The sequence below is a fragment of the Melospiza melodia genome, chromosome 3, assembly GCF_035770615.1.
Source record: "Melospiza melodia melodia isolate bMelMel2 chromosome 3, bMelMel2.pri, whole genome shotgun sequence".
Taxonomy (NCBI): Eukaryota; Metazoa; Chordata; class Aves; order Passeriformes; family Passerellidae; genus Melospiza; species Melospiza melodia.
In genome coordinates, this window is record NC_086196.1 from 119,692,974 (window position 1) to 119,714,217 (window position 21,244).

The 21,244-nt window shown below is 40.1% G+C and overlaps 1 protein-coding gene across 6 annotated transcripts in view; it reads left to right on the forward strand.

The window, feature by feature from the left end:
- Nucleotides 1-21,244, forward strand: part of FILIP1 (filamin A interacting protein 1) — a 102,145-nt gene that overhangs the window by 10,604 nt on the left and 70,297 nt on the right. For 2 of the 6 annotated variants that reach the window (XM_063152892.1, XM_063152896.1), the window contains exon 2: nt 17,584-17,811. The exons of 3 other annotated variants lie outside the window; for them this stretch is intronic. The gene's annotated coding sequence lies outside the window, so the exon portion shown is untranslated. The remainder of the gene's footprint in view (nt 1-17,583; nt 17,812-21,244) is intronic. One more of the 6 variants, XM_063152894.1, reaches the window with a different exon arrangement.

Below are 21,244 nucleotides of genomic sequence, written 5' to 3' on the forward strand. Positions count from 1 at the left end.
TCCCCTGAAAAAAAAGGTGTGAAATGTGCAAGCCCAAGCAGCCACCCACATCCTGGGTTTACCAGCACAGAAAAAGGGTCTGCATGTCCTGCTCTGCTGGGAGGGGAGTGAAAGCTGTAGTTCCCTTTTGGGGAATGACACAGGGAGGGGTTGCAGGAAGATAAGGAAAAGTCACCTACCAAAAGAATGAAAAAATCAGTCTTCTGGGGCAGTTATATTCAGATGCAAGAAAGAGGTGTGGAAAGGAAAAGAAATCAGTAGTTTCTTTTAAATGATCCTAGTTAATTTCACTTAAAAAAATAGTGACCCACAGTGATGACGTTTAGAATGCTCAGAAGAAGGAAAGAGTTGCATATGTACCATGTACTGAAATGTAGCAGCATTTCTGCAAATGCTTTGTCATTGTGGAGAGTGGAGCTTGTCCCCATGTGCACAGTGGTAACACCCATTCTCTCACAAAAAACTCATACCATACTATAGCAGAATATGAGTTCAAAAGGTTTGTTTAAAGTCTCACAGCAAATTGTAGCACATCAGGGGGCATTTTTGGTTAGTTGGTTGGTGTTTTCTTGCTGTTGCTGTTGTTGGGTTGTCTGGTTTTTTTTATTATTTAGGGTTGTGGGATTGGTGGGGGGTTTTGTGGAATTGTTTTTCCTTCTTTTCATAATGAAAGAACAAAGTTAAGCCCTCGGGATTTTGAGCCTACTGTCTCATGGCTGAACCTAATATCTGATCTCTAAGCTCCCCTGGACAGCCTACTTCAATGTTGTTTTCCTGATACAAAAAAAGGGGGCACCTTGAGTAAGGGAGAGGTAATTACCTCCTTTCTGCATGGCCATTTAGGTGCTTCTTGGATCAGGCAGCTTGAGATGCTTCAAAACAATGCAGTGTATTTCCTCCAAAGGATGCATACACATCTCATCCCTGTGTGTCTAAGCCCCCCTGGCCTCTGTCCAGGAGCATCCACATTTCCTGACTCATAACAACTGTGTCCTGTCTGGTTGTACTTCATTAGCAGCAGGTCAAAATTCAGAGCAATATTCTGCTGTTGCCTAAGTTCTTCCAAGCAGTAAACAATAACACAAACTTTATTACATTTATCTTGGAATTCAAGATCCTGAAGAGACCACTGCTTATTATTATTTTATTTAATGACTATCCAAAAAGATTGTAAGATGCTATTCTTTAATAAATACCTTCAGGATAACTTAGTATCTTATTCATTAAATTACCTGAAAAGGCAGAATAAATGCTACAGAAGCTATATTAAGTCAATAATTTTTCTTCCAGCTGAGAAACATAGTTATGATTTTTTATTGTCATATCAGGTTTATTGCTGTATTACAGAATAAAATGGTGAGGCCAAATTTAAAGCTATAGAAGCAGAAAGCAATTAGTAGGAAAAATTACAAATTCAAGGTTTAGTAACATACCTTTCAGTACATCCTATTCTAAATAGCGCTTCTTTACTTGCATCTCAAACATTTAAAACATTTTAAAAGCAGTAGCACTATCAACTGGCTCAAAGCAGCTTAGAAAATAAATGGTCCTTGACTATTACTGGAGTTCATGAAAAGAAAACTCTTGTCTGACTCTAAAATCTATTTTGGAGCTACGGCTGCTCCACTCCCCTGCTTGTGGCATGATGCAGCTGCTATTCCTTTAATATTTTTGCTGACAGCTACAGCTGACAGATAACATTTCAGTTCACCCCAACATCAACTGTGTCTCAAGGCTCTCTGAGGCTGAAAATGCTGCTTCCTTGTGCCTTTACCTGCATCACAGTGCAGCTCTGCAAGCGTGCAATATTCACTGGTCCCTTGTAATGGAGCAGCAGCCTCAGAGCTGTAGGCAGGCTGTGTGCTGGGGGAGAACATCACCCATCTCTCATCTGGGAATGGTGCAGCAACAGCTCCTCTTCTTCCCCTTCATTCCTTCTCCCACGTCCTAAGAAAATAGGCACCTGAGCCTGGGAATAAAAATAATTTTGCATATATACCTCTGTAGTATATCAACTGATATTTTATGTTTTACATTAGTTGTCACCTTATATTTTTGTTTTAATTATATTTGTTACTATAGCCAACATAAAAGTTATTTAATCCATCTTAATGTATAATTCCCTAGCAAACAGGCTTTGATTTCTTGGTCCATAGGAATTTTTATATCATAATCAAAGACTCAGTAATACTGTGGTGATCCACCCACAAACGGAGCTATTCACAAATGCAGGACTGTTTTCCTCCCTGAGAGAAAGAAAGAATATTTGCAGTGCTCCCAGTTCTGTCCTTGAACATCCATATCTGTTAGAAAGAGAAGCTGGAGGACAGGTAAGCAGTCAACATGTAAGAGAAAGAGGCAAAGAAAAGTGAGAAGGAGGCATTGCTCACTTAGTCCTCCAGAGAAATTCTCAGGAAAATTATTTATGGTATAACTGTACCTTTTTGATTGATTACAGAGTTAAAAAAAAGAAAAATTATTGTTTTGCTATTTTCTGGTTGTTTTGGTTTTTTTTTTTTTTTTAGGATTTGCAGTGAGATTCATTAGCTTTTGTTTGCATTTAATATTTTACTAGACTTCAAAATACTGCTTTTATTATGGGGCTCATCTATCAAAATTTAAAGGACAGGATGACAAGGGGCAGTTTGGAATCATGAAAAACACCCATCAAAACAACCCAGAAAGGAAAAGGTTACAATACCTTTTCACTACAGTATAGACATTAAAACATCTCCCAGGAAAATATTTTGACTGTTTCACTTCACGGAAGAAAAGTCAACTTTGTGCGAAATCTTTAAATATTCATGGAGAAAGAGCTAGCACTCGGGAAGACCCAAAGCTACATGCAAAGTGATAGAGTTGGTTGGCTCCCTGTGACCCAAAATACACACATTTTTGTTCAAATACCCATTTTTGAATCCTACAGACAATTTGAAAAACAGTTTCTGTACTGTAAGAATTTAAGACACTACTGGGCTTGGACAGAAAATTGGGACTTTTGGTAAAAGAAGGCAGAGAAATAAGTTTCTTTAAATTGTTCTTCTTCCCCTCCTATAGTATCTTTGACTTCTTGTGATCTTAGTGTGGGGGAAAAATAACAGAAATAGGAAAAGGAACTGTTTCTGCAGTTCATCTATTCAATTTTAATTTCTAGTTTCTTTTCAACTTTATCGTGAATCTGACCCAAATCTGCTTCAGAGTACTCAAACCCATTCTTTTAGGCAGAATGAATTGTTTACTAGAAGAAATTGCCCAGCATAATTTCAGCTGCAGGCTCTATTCAGATTGCTGTGCCTCCAGTTCCCCTGTGGTGGGAATCCACACGAGGCAAGCAGCAGGGTGGTTGCATAGCTGTAACACCAGGGGCTGAGGAAAGCACATCCTTGAGCCTTGACAGGGAGTGTGAAGGTGTCCTAGCCCTTCTCTAGGGCCCATGGGACCCAATTTATGGCTGGAGAATATTGGTATTAACCTCATATTTCCATTTCTCTGCAGAGAGAGAACCTAAGCAAGCACAAAACACCGCTGAAAACCATATCTGCCAGTACAAATAAATAATACAGTGTCACTATACAGTGAAGAAAGTAGTGAGGCTCAGTTTTCTGTGTCAGGTGATTGGATTATGTAGTATTTGACAGTTCAAGGAATACCTAATATAGGCACTGTTGTGCTATACAGGATCCATTTTCTCTTTGGTGCAACTCCCTTTCCACAGGTTTCCCAAGGAAGGCAAAACTTCTCAATTCTGTCCTGCAGTTCAGTGCAATCATCTGGTTTCTAACTCTGACAAGTGGCATTTCATCTGAGTGACCCCTCAAATCCAAACACTTTCTTCATGGAAACAAGCCTGCCTGAAACAGCTTGCATTAAAATCTGCTGTAGTTAATAGGTCAAAATTCCCAAGGACATTGCACAAAAGCCTGGCAGTGTCAGACTGGTTCATCTTAAAAATGCTGTCATAGAGCACTGCAGGCAGGAAAACACAGACTGCAGACATTATATTATTTTTGCATAATTTTTGAGTGCTGCCAAAATAGGCATCATTTACAGGTCAAATACAGAAAAAAAAAAAACTTGGCAAGTTTGGCTGAAATAATAATAAGGAATATTTAGAATTTTCTTAGAGCATGTCTGAGAATGTACTGTTTATGTCAGCTCACAGATTGTGATCATGTCCTTTTTTATGTATTCTCTAAGAAACCACAAAATCAACCAAGAATAAGATAGTGAAAGTCAGAACAGACATCCCTTCTGATGTTTTGACTACAAACAAAAATATATTAATTTATTTAATAAAACATCTGGTTTTATTTTTAGCATCTTTAAAAATACTTCTCTTAGAACACAGAGGGAAGGGAATGGATTTGTTGATAAACAGTCTTATCAACATTAGTTTGTACATTTTGATGGTACATTTTCAGTGGATTTCTCTTAAATTTTCTTTGCAAGCCTTTCCTTAAAGTCAAGAAAAAACTGGTAAAAATCAAGGTGTTCCATGAGATACTTTTATACATCTGACAGATTTCTCTTATCTGGACAATAAGCTGAAACTCTGTTAATGGTCGCACTTGATGGATTTCTCTTAGTTTGAAGGTTTGCTTTATTATTGGTAAAATATATATAATCAACTGGTAATTCACAATATATGAAAATTTGAAGTATAAATGTGAGCAGATATGAAATGCTATATCAAAACACTATAATAAACAGTCATGACAATTGATTTACAAATGAAATGTTAGGCTGGGATATAAGAAGAGAGCACATACTGCAGAGCAAGCTGATAACAAAGCCCTATCTGAGTTTGCCTGACACTTTTCATTAAAAATCTAGTCTTATATGAAGCCCAGTTGTTTACAGCTTTGCCAAACTTCAGTTGTTCAGGCTGGATGTCTGGCTGAGTCTGAATTGTTTTTGGAAGTTTCAGCTAGAATGCTTTGAGCATTTCCAAGAATTAGTTGAGAGAAAATTCTTGTTTGCCCATGTGAAAACAATCCCACAACCATTTGCTGAAGAGCTTTAATGTCTCTGTGTTTCAGAATGATCTACTGAAATTCAGCCAGAAAACTGCTCTGTGGCAGAAAATTGACTTTTGCCATTCCTGTGAAAATTATGCCGGGCTAAGAGCCACTGAGCAAAGCATTCACCAAGGATGTCTTGTGAAAAGACACCTGGTAGAGATTGGTAACTGGCTTCTCAGAACAGCCCACACATGCTGAAAGCTGCCCCAGCTCCTGCTATCTCACCTATTGCAGGTGACTTGGGCACATGCCATTTACAGAGAGCACCTCTGTGCACCACTGGGTTAAGAAACACTCTTCCCACACTGGGTTAGGAACACTCTTCCCACACTGGGTTAAGGACACTCTTCCTTCCCTTGGTGCTTCAGCTTACAGCTCAAAACAAAATGACATGAAAGTCCTCCCTTTTTCTGTTTCAATAATGCTTCCTCAGCAGAGCCTATGCCATGGTGGCAAAAGATGTGTGGATAGCATGCTTGCTCCAGCTGCTAGGGAGGGTCACTGGTGAGGAACAGCACAGTGATAAATCCTTTACTGATGCTGTTGTACCTTGTCTGTCAGGATTTCTTTGCCAGCAATAAATAATGGTCATCACCTTTGCTGTGGGATGGATTTATTGCCTTTGGGATGGCAGAGAATAATCAACAATCACACTGACACTTTGCCAGTGTAAATATGCTTTTATTAGGAATTTATCTCAATCTTCAGCTGATTCACATTTGTAATCAGAATTATCTCAGTTTGTGTCTTTCTGTGGTGTGAGATTTGTGCCATTGCACTGTCTGGCATTCACCCTTGCCTGACAACAAGTTGGACTTCTCTCTGGGTCCCAGCATCCACCTCAGCTCATCTTCCAGCTGTGAGCTTTGGAGCTTTCCCCAATCCCCCTCTAATAGCTGCAACTCTCCAACTTCACTCATCTGCAAGGTACCACACTTCCCTGCAAAGCTGTCTTCTTAGCTCTTCCCTTTGGATTTGGGCACAGGGCAGGCTCCTAAGGCAATTTGCTCAACCTGCTTTGCTCTTGTAGAAACAGCTATGGCAGCTGCTGTTCCCATATTTTTACCATGCTCACTGTTCCTCCTCTCCCTGCGGCAGTGCCCCCAAGGAATTCATTCCATCTGACTGTGCCATCTGTCTCAGTGTTCCTCACTTGCTTGCCCTCCTCCCCAAAGCCAGGGCTTTGCAGTTCTGCTGCAGTTCTGTAAAGCATTTGTGTTTCCATTTCTCACAGTTTGAAAGCCACACAGAAACAGTTATAAATATGTGGGTGACACAAAGAAAGAGTGGTCAGAAACTGGAATCATTTACCCAGTGAGGTGGTGGAGGCATCATCCCTTGAAGAATTTAAAAAAAGACTGGATGTGGCACTTGCTGCCATGATCTAGTTGAACAGTTAGAACATCGGCTGGACTAGATGATCTTACAGGTCTCTTCCAGTCTTGAAATTCTGTGATTCTGTGATTCTGTGAAAATAATACCAGTGCTGGTTCTCTGACCCTCAGCCATACCTACATTATTAAATGTGGACTTCAGAACAGGTTCACTATGTTCAGGCTGCCAATCTCTGGCTAGGCTAATCCCCAGGCAGGGCTAACTCCTAAACCATTCTAGGAAGACCCCTGGTTAGTCCATGCCAAAATTTTGACCAAGCCTTGGCACTGCTTAATCTCCTTGTTTAGATGTAATCCTCATGTCACACTCACCTGAGCACACCAAGTGCCTGGGATCATCTGAACAATCACATAAAACATTTCTGCATTATAAAGCTATACTTATTATTATTGAATCAGACTTCTCTAAGATTACAGCTAGAGAGACTGTTTTCCAAGCATATTTTGAACTTCTAACATTGAAAAATTCTAGCATTGGAAAAAATATTGTGACACATGTTTAAAGTGATTTTTTGAGTTAGTTCCTTAGGCGTTATTTTAGAATATATCCTCTGTATGCATCTTTTTTTACTATCTACTTTCCTTTTTCTCTTTTCATTAGATGAGTAAAAACAACAGAGACAATTCTAATAAAGCTCAGGGATCAGTGTTTCCACCTGAACTACCTTCATTAATGAGCACAGCAGATGATGCTTCAGTCAGATGAGTCGAAGCTAATAACACCTCATTGGGTCTTCTTAGTTCCTAATGGACAAACAGTGCTTAGAGCTAAAAGCACAATTGGGTGCATGATTTCACAGGACTATCTCCTTTTCAAAAGGCAACATGTAAGCAAGAAAAAAAAAAGCCAATAGAAAAAGTTAATTTTAACCATATGTGCTTTTGGAGGACTGTTTTTTATTGAACAGCAATTCAATGAGTAATACAAAAAACTCATACAAAAAAGCTCCATCAGGAAAAAAAATTCCCAAAACTTCTTGATACATCAAGAACTAAACTGTAAACAGCCAACAAACCAACCAGAAACGCAAAGAACCACTTTGAGCCCTTGTCTTCAGCAGAATAGAGCACACAACTCTTATGTTTGTGGGGATATCAGGCCTTGCAGGGCCTTCTGCACTGTTCCATGCAAAAGTGGAGCATTGGAACTTGCAGCTCATGAGGACTGACCAGATGAATTCCTTGGCCTCCCTCTCCTGTGAAAGGACTGTGGTGGTGCCTTAGAGCCCCAAGAGTTGCTCACTCCTGTAAGTGAAGCAGAACCTCAGAGGCAGCTCCATCCTGAAATGATAGCATGAAGCAAAAATGACCACCCATTTTCTTCCACAAGCTTTCAATGCACTGTGTTCAGTGCATGTTTTGTTAAAGTTTGAAAATCACAGTTTTAGAGCAAACCAAGAGACTTTCATCTGCCAACATGCCTTTCAAATCCTTCTCCAAGAGCTGATGAAATGACCTGACATAAAGCAGAGCAGAGGCTGCATTCTTTACAGAGCTTTGAATGATGCATATTTTACCAACCCATCCATGAGAAAGAGATTCTTGAACAAAATGGCTAAGTGAAAGAAGAGATAATTTTAAAAATATGCTTAAATGGAATTTTAGTTGTGACATGCACCGTGAACATTGCTAATGATTTCAGATATAAGATTGTTTTGCAATTCAGAAGCAACTCAATACACTTTTAAATTGTAGCTCTGAAAACATAATTTATGTTTCTGTTACTTTTATCTTAAATAGTTTTTTTGGCTTTACAAAAATTTAGATGCAGATTGTTTAAAAACTTGCAGCTCCAGCGCTAATTCAACAGAACAGTTTCTGAGAAACAACTGTTACATCAATAAATATAAATATCTAAATATACGTAAGATTAAGATCCTTCCTATCCAACATATTTCACCTTTAATTTTAGGTGCTTGAGGCATTAGCAAAAGCTTTAAAGTGTTATTGAAAAAGTGCTGTGACATCTGAGCTATGGTATGCAATTTGTTCACATGCTCAGCAACAAGCAATGTGCTCTGCCCTTCTTTTCTGTCCATGGGAAGAGTTGCTTTTGGATTTATTTTGAGGGTGAGGCAAGTACTTTTGAGATAACGTTTTGCAGTTCCCTGCTGCTCTGTTCTTATTTGCAGGCTCATTAGTGACTGTTTTGCAAGAATAGCTTTCACATTTGAACTGCTTAGTAATGGCAATAAATTTTTGTGGTTTAAGACTAACAAAAGTCAGCTCCAGATACCTGCCGGGAGGTATTATAATTTTTTGTGTACCTCAGCTCAGGATACAGTTGGCTTTTGTTGTTGTAGGGTATGAATTACAGTTTTGGTTCTAAAAATAGGAGTCCTTTGTATCTGAACAAAACAGTTCAATAAACCATCCTTGCTGAGATAAAAGTATGCTTTTCATGTCAGAACTACAGTGGGACAAAGAAGCCTGCTTTCAAGGGTACCAGCCAAGCCACAGTAATTTAAATAGCTGAGCATCAAGTCCTTCAGTTTTACTTCCATATCTTGTCATAAGCAATCAGATGAAGGGAGGGAAGTCTACTGAATTAGTAGTAAGCCACCACTGGTTTCCCAAAGTGAGGTTCAAGGCTTCTCTGTGTGGGCCCCTGAAATTCAATCAGCTGCAAGGAACTCTGCAGCATAATTAGTGGCAGCTGGGGATTGCATTTGTGCTGCACTCTGGGCAAGCAAACAAACCAACCAACCAACACACAAACCAGCAGCTGAAAACTGCCAGCAGGGGAAAGCAAGTGCATGGCAAGGATTTGAAACTTCCCCAAAGCACTTTTTCTTCTCCAGCTATTTTCAGTTCAAGAGATTGCCCTAACCTGATGTGGTTTATATGGGTAGCAACCATAAGTGAGTGTTTGTGCCAAGAATGTCTCCTCCCAAGTCATGTTTAACTTCTGCATTAGTGGAGAAGTCATTCTGTAGTTCTGCTCTTCAGTGTGTGAAGAACCATCCTGTTCTGTTTGTTGGTGGAGACTGCTTCAAAGCCCATGTAAAGCAACAATAATCAAAAGCAAAAGAGAGCAGGTGCCAAATGTGATAGGAGCATAGATTAGTTTTCTATTAGAACTCTATGGGTTTGAAAGATGTCAGGATCACTCACCTTTCTGGCCCTCTTCTCAGACACAGCCAGGATGGAAGGCAGTCAGTGCCAGAGCCCTGCAGAGCTCAGATCCCTGCGCTGTGGATCACCAAGGAAAGCCAAAGCTAATGCTCTCTGGCTGCCATGATGCACAGAAATAATCTGATAACTGAGAGATCCTTGAGAACAGATTTGTCTTCCACAGGCAATGAAGACAAACAAACAAAAAGGGAAGCACATAAGCACATGAAATTGTTGTCCAGGGTTCTAAACCTAGAGTTAGTATTGTACACTATCTGACCATCCTTACACTGTTTCTGACTAATATTTCAGAGGAGCACAGAAACTAGCAGTTTGACCAGTCACAATAGGGACTTAAAACCTACAGTGCTGGAGATTCCTTTGTGAAGCTATGTCTTGTTTCTGACGTACAAACATGAACAAAATAATGTGGCCCGTGAGGATTGTATCAGAATTTCCCAGAATAATGTGTAAATCCAGAATCTAGTGTCAGATAGTATATAACTTTTTCTTTTCAATATGGACCAAGTTTTTTTCTAAAAATTAGCACAGACATTTTTCTCCTGTAAGAGAAAATATTTCAGAATATCTGTCTTCTGAAAATTGATCAGTCTTCATTTACTCATGACCAATTTGCTTGTGAAAGAGTTCAAAGCATGTGGACGGTTTCTGTTCAAATCAAGAACTAATTTTTCTTGATACAAAAGTAGCAGTTTAAGGAGGAAAATTTAAAAGTAGCAGTTTAAGGAGGAAACATGGCTGTGTCATATGTGTCATGTGGACTGCTGAGGCAAATCAGGAACTTGAGAAATGCCTATCTCTTCTGATAGAATACTTAATCATACATAACGGTGTCATGGTTTAATCCCAACTAGCAGCTCAGCCCCACACAGCCACTCAGCTCCTCCCCACAGTGGGATGGGGAGAGAATCAGAAGAGTAAAAGTGAGGAAATTTGTGGGTTGAAGTAGAGACAGTTTAACAGGTCAAGTGAGAGCCGCACATGCAAGCAAAGCAAATGCAGGAGTTCATCCACCACTTCCCATGGGCAGGCAGGTGTTCAGCCATCCTTAGGAAAGCAGAGTCCCATCATGGGTGTCAGTCACATGAGAAGATGAATGCCACCACGCCAAATGTCCCCCTTTCCCCTCTTCCTCCCCCAGCTTTAAAAGCTGAAGGTGACACCATATGGTATGGGACTCCCCTTTAGTCAGTCGGGGTCACCTGTCCTGGCTGTGTCCCTTCCCAAGTCCTTGCACACCCCCAGCCTCCTCACTGGTGAGGTGGGGTGAAGAGCAGAAAAGGCCTTGACTCTATGCAAGTTCTGCTCAGCAGTAAGGAGAACCTCCCTGAGTTATCAGCCCTGTTTCCAGCAAAAATCCAAAATACAGCCCATACCAGCTACTGTGATTACCTCTATCCCAGCCAAAACCTGCACAAATGGGAGCAGGAACAGAGGCTATGATGAAAATCACCAGCAATGTCAGAGTCAAAAGTGAAAGTTTTGATTTGTTTACTTGAGAGACAAAGGTGTGAAGAGGCATGGAGGAAGGATGTTGAATAACAAGAGGCTAGAGAATATGGATGGGTGGATGGTCCTTCACAATGTAAGTGAATGTGCAAATGATAAAACAAAAAATTAAAATGAAGAAATGCATGCAAAGTTATGTAGATATATGTAAATTGATTGTCACTGTCGTCTATTAAAGTCAGAAACTTAGAATGCTTTTAGAATAATTTTTATGTAAGAGAGGAAAATATGTTAGAAGTCAGTAATTCAGGTCCTAAGTCATCCATTAACTGATGACAATGGAGACATGTTTTCCATTCTCCTGGATCCTTTCTTCCTGAGTATATAATGCTGAATCTCGAGACCTGAATTCAGCATTGCTTGCAAGAAAGTGGTGAGAGATTTTTAACTAATTTTTAATGCTGGCTAAGACAGTGAACTGCTAACAAAACCAGGAAACCTCAAGCTAGGTTTATGAGTCCATATTAGTTGAGAGTAGAGCGAATCAGAATTTGATATTATTAATTACCATAAGATATGATATTAAAGTAATTTTGGGGCATCTTTGGAGTAAAATTTGCCTTCACTGAGCTATATGAAGATAACATGCTGGTATTTTCATCAAAATTTCAAGAAAGAGCTACAGGAAAGTGGAACTATGTGTAGTACTGTCATGGCTATAGTTGGGTCCCATTCTCAGGGGCTCTCTGTGTGTGTCTGTGTGGGTTTGCATTTGGAAAGAAGAATTTTTCATAAATTATTATGATTTCATGAATTCATAAAAGATTAATTTTTATGTAACCATTTTACTGATTTTGGTGGAAGTAGATTTTTACAAACTGTTTATTTTTACCCAAGAAATGTTCTGCTTTGTAGAGTTCATACGTTTTTACTTCAAGCTCAGCATAAGAAACCTTGTAAGCATGAAAATAAAGAAGTATCTCCAAAACCAGACGACTCTGTTTTTAAAAAAGTCTTCCCTCTCATGTGTTCAAACCATGCTATGACCAACATAAATTAGAAACAATCATAATTCTGTTCCCTTGGCTATATCTTTTGGATACCCTCCAACATAAAATGCATTAGCACAAAAATGTTCTTGTCCTTAATTAATTTATAGCTTAGAGCAGAATACCATAAATAACAGTTGAACTTCAGCTGCAAGGGTTTTAAATCCATGGATAAAATATTTTATAAAAAATGTAATAAAGCTTAAACAGTTCTAGATGACAAGTAGAACTAATTATCAATATTCTTAGGAATTTTGGTGTTGGACAAGTAAAATATTTTTATTTTGTAATATATTTGGGTTCTATTGAATTTATTGTCGTTGTGGGACAGAAAATTATTTTAAGTTTTATCCCTACCCTGAACAAATACACTTACTAAACTGAACTATTTGGTTAGAGTTGTTGGTTTGGTTTGGTTTGGTTTGTTTTTAAATAGCTTAAAACATATAAAGTATGCTGGCATATCTTGTTTGGAAGCATATATGACTGATGTGTACAGAATCTGCATGAGATATAGCTTTATATGGCAACAGAGGACTGGAAAAGATCTAATGGGTCATCAAATATATTGTTATAATATTGCAGGAATCATGTTTTATAATCTCCTTCATACACTTATCAAGTTCCACTGTGAGTGTATTTAGGAGTTCTGCTGCTTTTTCTCCAGCTGGAAAATTGTTCCCAAATCCCATTGCCCGATGTGAGAACCTGTTTTAGGTTTCTCACATAGGTTGAATTCTGGCCAATCTATGCCACTGGGTTCCACTGCCAACACTGTCATTTAGTTGAAATGGCTCTCCCAACTCCCTGATGTTTGCCTCTGTGATATATTTATACACAGCAACTGGATCCCTTAACAGCCTTTATTTTGCCAAGTTAAACAAGCCAAGCTCTTCATTCTGTCTTCTCATATGATAGGCTCTCCATTACCCTGATCATCCCAGAAATCCATCTTTGTACCTGGACTAGTCTGAGGTAATGCGCTACAAATGACAAAGTACAACAGTCTTGCATGACAGCACAATAAAAGAAACCATAGCAAACAGAGTAATAATTTCAGGCTTGCAAGGATGTGCTGTGCCAAATATTTAGGAGGTTGAGTAAAGGTTTTGAATCTTCTGAGGGGATCTTCATTAGAAATAATGTGAGTCCCCCTCCGCCTCCCCAAGTTGTTGATTGAAATTGCAGTATGAAAGGTTTTAGGGTTTCAATCAAAAGCTGGGAAATCAATGAAAATTTTTATTTGGTTGAGACCTTCAGTCACCGTCGTATGCAGTTCATTAGATTTCTGACAGTGATAATTGAAGAAATGGGTCTGGTATTTTTAAAGTTTGTTTGGCAAAGTTTTACAGTTATTGACTGGGAAAATTCCTATGAACACTGTATAATAGTGATGAACCTTTCCTGGAGAAGGCGCAATTTCATTCATATGTTGCCTTAAAGAAATCTCAGTTCAGAGGGTTCAGAGTTCAGAGAGTTGGAATTACCCTGGAATTACCTCTGCAGAGTGCTCCTGTTGGTGTGAGCCAATGGAAAGCAGAAGAGAATGTGGGTACAACTGATCCCACCACCTCCCAGGACCACAGAGAAAAGGATGTTTGGTCAAATCCAGTGTCCCCCATGTCTCTTGTGCCATAGCTTCTTGGAAAACTCCAGGAGACTCCTGACTGCCAGCTAATAAGACTGTGACAGAAATCTTTTTTTGGCTGTTTTACTTGTAATCCTTACTGAGTTGATAGTTTAATCAAGTTTCAAGGGGAGCTTCAGAGATAAACTTTTCTCCAGTCATTCTGAGCCTGACATCCCAGTGCTTGGCATCAGGATCACTGCAGAACAGGATGTATCTGTAAGTGTAAAGGAGAGATACTGGGGGAGCATATGTTTTTATACAGTCCTTCTTTTCTTAGGAATAAACAGGTTGAGTTCCATTTTTCTGCCCTGTGGCAGAAGGCAAAAAGAGCTTTTGTAATATGCGGTAGGAAAAGGGAAGCACAAATTTAAGCTACTACATGCACATATGAAGATCAATGAAAATGAAAAACTTTTAAAACACTGGAACAAGAGCAAAGGAGAATCCCAACTGTGAATACAAGCAGTTAAGTAGACAATTACAGAAATACACGCAGGAGGGGCTGCTTTCTGAGGACTGGGGATGCAATCCCCTGGGGAACAGAGACCTGAGGGAGACAGCTGGGGACACCCTCAGGCCTTGGCATCAGGCACATTCCTGGAGATAGGAGGAGCCCAGGAAGGGCTGTGGGCCCAGCTTGGTGCCCTCACGGGCAGGCAGGACAGGGTTGGGCTGTGTGTGGCTGTGTGGCAACCCTGGACTGGGACTGGTGGCCCCAGAGGGGCTAATGTGGGGTTCTTGGGGCACTGATAATAAATTAAATGGAACTGTAATTCTAACAAACACTTCTGATGATAACACTGATAGTCAAAGGGTTGATCTGATGGTGGAAGCTGTCACATGGCTCCTTGCCCCCGTGGTGGCCTGTGGGTTGTGGGAAGGAGGTGCCCCTTCCTGCATCCCAAAGCCTTGTCCAGTGGTGCTGGTGGGTTGTAGGGTGCTTGACAAAATCAGCTTTATTTTGTGTCCCATTCTGACTGACTGTGCACAGCCAGACCTTCACAGTAGCCCACCAGACTCTCTGCCCAGGACTTGCCCCTTGTTGTATGATTCCCCATGTAGCTGCTGGGGCTTGGAGTGAAAAGCAGCTTTGAGAGCTCTTTGCTTTCCCTGGCTTTTCCTTTGAAAGTCCTGGGAATGGTGGCTTGTAGATCAATGGGAATATGGGGACTTTCACTGACCCCTTTCATTAGGGCTTCTTGGCAAACCTGCCAAAGAAAACTTCAGCTTTCTTTCTGCTTCGTTTGGTTTCCTGATCCATCTCCACTGGGGGAGAGGGAACATGTGTCTGTGAACGAGGAAAGACGAGAGGCTTTCTCCAAAACTAATCTACAGAGAATCAATAGCTTCTTACTACTCTGCTGAGAGTAACAAACAAAAATTATTGTTTCTTTTATCACATGATAAAACTCTCAACAGTTGGGATGGAAAAGGCAGCCCAAAAAGCTGTGATGCCATTGCAGCCCTGCTAGGTTTAAGTTGCTTGTGAGGGAGTCTGCAACCAAAGCTTTGTCTTTCATTAGTCTGACAGGGGTTTAAGAGCATTTTGATGCACCTGTGTGATGTCTGCGAGTGAAGTATCAGCTGCATCAGTATTCAGCTCAGCAGCAAAGGCTCCTGGGCTTCTTAATACAACACAATGATGTACAATGGGGAATAATTTAAGTGCTACAGTGATGTTCACCTTGACTCTTTCTTTTGCTCACTATTTACTGTGTCATCACTTAATTAAAATGAAGAAGACATGTATAGGCATAAATATTATCTTGACATATTTTAATGCTTAATGGGAAAAGAGTGTACTGTGTCTACCTTATCCTGCTGCTTGGCCAAGAATTAGAGGATGGAAATTACTTAAATCCTATCTCTGTTCCAGGATGTCTCTTCTTGGGAAGATATAGGTGTTATTACTACTCTTGTAAAATGACTTTAAAACAATAAATAAAGGAAAGGAAGTACCCTTAAGGGCCTATTTTTAAACAATGTCTTCAGTGAACAAGGTTTCTGTGAATCATGAATAATGCCACTTTTGTTTGCTTACAGAACATCAGACTTCAGTCTCACTTAGGCTGATGAAAATCCAGAGTAACCTCTTTAAACTCAGAAGAGTAAAGGCAAATGAGGCCAGAATTTGACCCACTATTTGGTCCACCCTTTTTGTATCTTAATAATTAGTATGTGCTTGTTGACACCAAACTCTTCTTTGCTTCTTGCACTGTGTGAATTGCATTGGAAATTCAGCTCTTCATTGCAAAAACATGACTCATTTTCTTTTTCTAGGTCTAGATACTTTTAAAGACAGTAGTCTTGATCCTTCCTCCATTCAAATTAATGAAAAAAACTCACTGAATTTTTTGAAGGACAAACCTTTCACAGGCCAAAGAATTAATTAGTGTAAATCCCATGTGTCTCATATAAGTTATCTCTGTTCTGCTTCTTGTGGATTGTCATGAGAGATGTGATTCAGAGCTTGTGGTATAACAGTGTGATAACCCGAATTCTTGCACATGTAGGAACTGTTTTCTGCTATTCATAAATAAAGAAATAGGTAATTGCTCAATCTTTTCCAAGAAGTAGCTGCTGCTCAAGATTGAAGTTCTCTAAGCAAATTTTCTAGAAAATGAAAATATTATCAGTAAAATAACCTTCCTGTTAAGCTAAGTTTTCCTTAATATGTATGCACCAATTACAGCTGGTTAAGATTTCATTACTGTAACTCTCCTTATATTGCCCATAATGCAATAGATCTTGTTCCTTCCACTTAGAGCAAGGGAAAAAATATACAAATACCAAGTGGATAGTTACTATTTTGCAAGAACTCACATACAGTTTGTTAAGAAATAATAGGCACTGCTCTGACTGCTACTAACTTAGTGCAGTAGTTCTTTGTTCCTTGAATGGTAATGTTCCTTGTATGGCTATACTGTTTTTAGAACTACATAAATTATTTAAATAACAGTCATTTTGTAGATGTGAACAAAATTGTTACTGTTTTATTTAAAAAGCTCACAGCCCCCCAGAACACCATGATTTCCTTGCCCAGGAAAGACCCCCATGGTCTCACAGCCCTCGGAATCTCTGTGAGCCCTGCCACTGGGCCTGCCTGCATGCAGCACTGCTCAGACCCACTGGCTCTGGTGTTTCCATGCCAGCTGTGTCTGGAGTGTATTTGACCTGCACAACTTTGTCTATGCCATAACCATGCTGCTCAGTCAGGAGGATCAGGGCAGAATTCAGGGAGTCCCCGATTCTGTTTGTTTAGGCAACCCAAACAAATGCATGAATGAATTTTTTTTTCACCACGAGACCCTGCCTTTGTCCAGTGTGATGGCTCTGATCCCCATCGGCCCAGCAACATCCCCAGCTCTCCTGGAGCAGAGCTCCGGGTTCCCTGCACATCCTCTGTACCTCCACAGCATTTGGAGTTGTCACCATGTCCCCAGCCTTCCCTTGTTTCATGGCTGTGACAGAAACCATGTCTTGCTGTGCTGCAGGTTGGCAGCTGTGCTGCAGGCTGCCTGCAGTGTCACTGACACTCTGCTGTCCTGTCCCCACGCTGTGTCACTGCCCTGCACATGCTCTGCTCATTGAGGAACCCAGCACACCACCTACCAGCTTTTTCCCTCGTTACAGCTGCTTTTTTGGGATGAGGGGTTTCTTGGTGTCAATTGCTGAATTACAGCAGAAAGCTGTGACTTGTGGCACGGCTCTTTGGAGGCAAAGGGAGTGAGAGGTGTCACCACCCAGTTGCTGTACTGTATCATACCTGCAATTCCTCCTGGATTCTTCAGGCCACTGTGCACTGTCACAGCTTTGGAAACACAAGGATAAAGCCAACAGGAGTCTCTAATAAAGAATATTAATATTTTCAAGCCACTTAAGATGTGGAAACCTCTGTTTTCTAGCTGGGCTGCTGGCTGGCTGGCAGACAAGCAGAACGTGCTGCTGCTCTCTTTGTCCTGGCATGTGGCCCCGGAGCCTTATCTCTTCTCCAGGGAGCAGCAGGGACCCCAGCCAGCCTCAGGTGGGAGCAGCAGAGATGGCACAGGGACACCTCTATCCTCGACTCCCTCCTCCCCACTCCGGACCCAGGTTCTAGTGGAGCCCCTGCCCTGGGAGCATCTCTGACTCAGGTATTCCTGCACAGCACGGGCTGCTCTGCTGACACAGCTCCCAGCTGGAGCCATGCTCCTAAATAAATAACACTCACCAGTGTTGCAATAGCATGGCTGAAAGCAGTACCTGAGCTTTCTGCAGATGTCAGCTCCAGGAGGTAACCAAAATGACTTATTTCAAACCACGACCATGTGAACATGAAAACCAAGAGTTTTTCAAAGGCTCATCTGAATTGCAGAGCTGTTAAACCTTTGGGGACTGTTAACAATTCCCAAGGACATCCTCAATGAGCATTATTTTCTCTGAAATTTTTTAGCACAATGAGTTAAAAATAAGCGTCCTGAGTTAAGGACTTAGTGTAACAAGAAACAGGCACCATGGAATCCTATGACCATATGACATGTCTTACAATATTCATCTTGGATTTTTCCTGTCTTTTAAAAGCCCCATTGCTAGTATCACATTGGTTATACAGCATTCTTTATTTCCAGTTTTAAAGTTCCTCAAGGTGCTAGAACATACTTTGGAGCTGTGAACCCAGCTCAGAAACTGGAAGGCAAACACTAAATAATTTTATAAAAATTTCACTGCTTTAAGCCCAATATCATATCATATTTTTAAATGTCTGAGTCATTTGGAAAGCTCAGGACTGTCTATATTAATTATGGCCCCAGAAGATCTATCCCAACAGTCAGAAAGCAGCTCCATTTGTAGTCAAGGATTGCAAACACAATCTTCCTGGAACTGAAAGTTGCACATTGTGCAATTTTTATGGCTTGTATGGCTTTTCTATTTTTAGTTGTTTCAAACCTGCAATACATCATCTAATCCTCCTTAAACTGTCATCCATAATGCTAATTGACACTAACTTGGCATAAACAATTTGCTTTCTTAAATTTATATAGTTACTGTTTTATCTAACAATGTTAAACAAACAAAACTTTATTTTTCTCTGATATAAAATTGATGTGAGTACAAACTGGTAATGACGTGTTTCTAGTTATGGACTTCAAAACAATTAGCAAAAAAAAAATTACTCCCCCTCCCAGTATTTTCTTTTTTTTCTTTTAAAAATATGCATGTGTTATAAAGTCCAACAACAGTTCTATTATTTCAGCCAGCCATTTATTTAGTATTTGCCTGTATAGACATTTGGAAAAGTTTCTCTGAGGTTTGAGAAAGACTAATATAATGCCACTTCTCAGCTTTTTTGAATACACAATGCGAAGAACAATTTTCAGGGTTTTTTCCTTTCTAGAAATGCATCTTCAAGGTATAAGAGATCAGTCAGTGGCAAGTATTTACACAGAGCTCCCCAGCCTTGTTCTTGCTTATTTAAATAGTTGTTTGGCCACCTGCAAAAATCCTTTGCAAGACCTTGTGTCACACCCTGGCTGAGCAGAGGACAGGGGACTTGCCACTCTAGTTCAGGACTTTTGTACCTCATTCCTAAATGTTGGGTTCTGCCAGTATTTTTATTTTCTAGGCTTTCCTATCCCTTTGATTGTAATCCTTTTTCTTTGACATGTATGCTTATCTGACAAGTCCAAGGTTTGTCAAATCCTTGGTGTTTGCTGCTTCCACAGGGTGAATTCTAGTGCCTGGAAATCCAGTGCTGCAGCCAAGTCATCCCACAACACTGGGATGTGCTCTGAGCCCTTTTCCATGCGGGCTTTTGGTTTTTCTTGATGGCAAAAAGTAATAGCAGTACCAGTAAGAACAGTCAGAATAGAGATATTTTTTGCAAGCATGACAGCCACCTTAGGCTGAGCTCGTGGCCATCTGCCAGATGTACAGGGTTTCTCTAAACTCTCTGACCATTTCACATCAGGGTGGTTTTGCAGGCCTAGAACTCACTCACAAACTGCTGATTGATTTTTTCTTTTTTTTTTTTTTAATTTATGTTGGGGTTTTTTTTGCAGTCAATGATGTTGTTCAGCATGAATTGAAAAGATGGATACCATGTTTCTGAATTTACCATGTTTCTGAATTTACTTTGCTTAAATAAGTTGCACAATTTAATATAGGGGCATAGCGTGTATGTATTCCTCAAATTCCATTTCATTTAGCAGAGTCTTTCAGGTTTAAAGGTATAAAATATTCTTAATTAGTAAAAGTAAGGAAATATTTATTCAACACGGGGACTTAATTCTAACTTTTCTGAAAGCCTTGGGAAATATTTTCAGGACATATACAGCGGAGGCTCAGCTGTTTAGTTTGAGCTTGCTTTTTTGGCACAGCTGTGCCTACCAGTTGGCTATTGGATGCTCTGGAGAGCTGTGCTTTAACTTTCCTCTGGGCAGGTCTGAAAAAACCCTCTTACCTCTGAGATTCATGCAGTCTGTGTGTGGACAAATGCAGATAAGGAAAAGCTCTTATCTGTGGTCTCTGTAGTGAATAGCACCACAGCAAGCAGGGGCAGTGAGAGCTCCCTCAGACACTCTCACTAGGCATGTAAAACTGAGTGAGGTTTATTCTCACTGGGAGTAAAACAGTAAATGAAATGTGACATGCAAAACACTAAATGAAATCTTGTTTCTTAGGATAACTGAGTATAGCACCTTGAATATGACAAGAGGTGGATTTGCTTCCTCAAAGGGGGAAAAGTGGCTCATCTCCCCTTTCCCAATCACAGCTTGGTCACAGCAGAGCCAAGACATGACAGAGCTGCCAGCAGCAGCACCTGGCCCTGGGTCGCCCACACAGGAGAAGCAGCTCCAAGTCATTTCTGTCGCCTAAACTTCCTTGAAGGCAGATGAAAAATATTTAGGAAACAAATAAGGAATGCTGAGACATTACATAACTGCAGGGTCAGACAGCTTTTCACTAAATAAAGAAAACCAGTGATGTACTTATGTATGCTGCTTTCTTACCTGACCTACCAAGAATATGTCATCTGTATGTGCACTTCTCTCTCTCTCTCTTTTTTTTTTTGTTTTTGGATGGTGACCAAAATTTTGTGAAATGTCAAATCAGGCTTGAAAATTTGAATTCCAAGACGCAGTGATGCCTTAATATTTAGAGACACCCCACCAATTTTCTTCAGCAACAGAGATCCCCACTGCTTTTCTGTCATTCAGCTCCTCATATGAAATAGGAACTTGAAATTTTTTTTTTCTTCAGATTTTTCATTAATAAAAATTAGTTTCTACTTTTACCTTCCCTAACTGGAAGAAACCTAACATAGATCCATTTTTATTGCTCTTTCTTTAATTAGTTGTTTTGTACAATTACAGCCAAATTCTCCCCACTCTTCCTCCCAAGAAAACAGTTTATCATAAGAGGTTGTAGCTGGAGTACCGAATGAGCTCATTTCCAAGTTAGGGAGCTCAGTAAGGGTCACCTATTGACTCTTTTCACCAATTTCTTCACTGTATTTTTAGAATTACTGTGTTCTCTGCCTCTCTCAGGCAGAAGTGTGCCTGCAGCAGAGGTCTGATGCCTCCTAGA